Source organism: Chrysochloris asiatica, unplaced genomic scaffold (assembly GCF_000296735.1).
Source record: "Chrysochloris asiatica unplaced genomic scaffold, ChrAsi1.0 scaffold00144, whole genome shotgun sequence".
NCBI lineage: Eukaryota > Metazoa > Chordata > Mammalia > Afrosoricida > Chrysochloridae > Chrysochloris > Chrysochloris asiatica.
This window is the reverse complement of record NW_006408662.1, coordinates 7,456,693-7,458,938: the sequence shown is the minus strand read 5'-3', so window position 1 is coordinate 7,458,938 and position 2,246 is coordinate 7,456,693.

The following is a 2,246-nucleotide window of genomic DNA, read 5'->3' as shown; positions in this document are numbered from 1 at the left end:
GAAATTTTTCCATGTGTATACCCTGCTGGTATTCAAAATACCAGTGACATAGCTTCCAGCATCACAGCAAATGCAAGCCACCACAGTATGACAAAATGACAGATGAGCACATTGTAAATAAAGCTTAGGAATTCAGACACAAATTTAATCTGGTGGAAATATTTTTAATAGATTTGTTGGTGAAGCAAAGCTAATTACTTGTTATGGCTCTTGTAGCCAAATTTCTTCTTTTGTGACGCATTGTGAATCCTAGCCTCTATGCCTGTAGACTGTGGGTTAATGTGTTGGACTTCAGAATTGTTTGAACTAAAATGTAGGCAGTTCAAGCTCCTCAAAACCTGATACAGGGTCACTATGGGTCGGAACCAACTCGACGGCACTTAACAACAACAGCATGCTTGTGATTATGGACCCATTTTTAAAGGAGTTTCTATGAAGTAAGATTCAGATGGGGCCTGGTGGGTGCTGTGGTTAATGCACTGGACTGCAAAGGTGGTTTGAAGCACAATTGGTGTTCAAGCTCACCAGCTGCTCCTCCAAACCCAAGACAGGGCCGCTATGGGTCAGAACCAATTCAAAGACACTCCACAGCAACAACAAAGGAGTCCTGTGGGCTAATGAGCTAGACTGCAAAGTTGGTTTGAAGTGCGAATTGGCGGTTCAAACTCACCAGCTACTCCTGGGAAACTCTATATAGGGTCACTGTGGGTCAGAACTCGTTCAAAGGCACTTAATAACAAAAAGAAGGAGTAAACATTATGATGGAACTAAGAATTTAGGATATCCCCACTTTACTAGAGTGTGTGACTCAACTCACCACCCTGAGATTCTCTTAGGGTGATAGTGGTGGTTATGTTCCACGGAGCAGGTTCCGACTCATAGTGACCCTGCACTGGGTTTCCGAGGCTGTAAATCTTTACGGGAACATAAAGCCTCATCTTTCTTCCACAGAACAGCTGGTAGTTTCGAACTGCTGATCCTGAGGTTAGCAGTGCGACTCTGTAAGCGAACCACAAGGTCAGCAGTTTGAAACTACTAGCTGTTCCGCGGGAGAAAGACGAGGCTTTCTGCTCCCGTAAAGATTTCAAGCCTCGGAAACCCTGTACAGGATCACTATGAGTCGGAACCGACTCCATGGCACATAACCACCACCACCACCACCACACTACCAGAGTGCCTTAGAGTCTCTTAGGGACATGGTCTAATTCCAATTTATAAAACTGCTTTGGAACAGCTTGGTCTCGGACCCTAGATCTCACATCTGCATCATTACATCTGACCCCCAGCTTGTGGGACTTTCCGCCAATCACCTGACCTGATTCACCTGCTCCCACAGCCTGCTACATCAACAGCCTGTCATCTGACCTGCCAATTTGGGCTCCTCCTCTCCTGAGACTACCTAGGTGAGAAAGTTTCTCCAGACTGATCTGTGAACTACGGCTTGGGATTTGCCAGCCTCTCCAGTTGTGTGAGCTCTTTCTTTTGACAATTGTGAGTTTTGTGAGACATTGTAGCTTGTTGCAGAACCCTGAGGCTTGAGGAAAGAGAAGGATGATGATAGCAAGGCCTATGGAAGGGCACACGAAGTCGGAAAAGTTGAGCAGTTGGGATATCTTTAATCTCCAACTCATAGGGACTAGCCTTGTGTCTATCCTTCTAAAAGAAATTATTCATGCAGGTAGTATGGGATTCATAATCACCTGCTGATAACTTCAGGGACAACAAGAAACAGGTGGATTCACCTGACCTCTGTTTCTTGCTATTTCTGGAAGCATGGGTGAGTCTATTCTTGTATTTGAGTGCCAGGTTTTTGAGTGAGCTTTCCAAATTCTGTAAGTTTTCCAGTCCAGGTTTTAGCAGGACACTAAGTTAGATTTGGCACCTGACTATGACTTCCGACTTCCAGTCCTGAACCTTTGGTTAGTACACATTTTCATTGTTTGTCAGTTCTCCTCTCTTCCAGGAAAAAAAACACCTTTTGTTTGTCCCTTCATTTGTGCCTATTTTGTTAAGTGGTTTAATTATACACCTTTGTAGGTGGTCTCATTTCATTAAATACAATTTGGGCTTTCAGTTACCATTTTGGAAACTTTTTGATATAAATAAATTGATTGATTTAGAAGGTGCATGGAAAAATAATCAAAAATTTTTGATTGGTGTAACAAGGGATGAGAAAGATCAAATAATTCCAAAATTGCTTCACTAAAAGTTTCTTTAAAGTGAGGAGAGGACAGGGTTAAATTTTC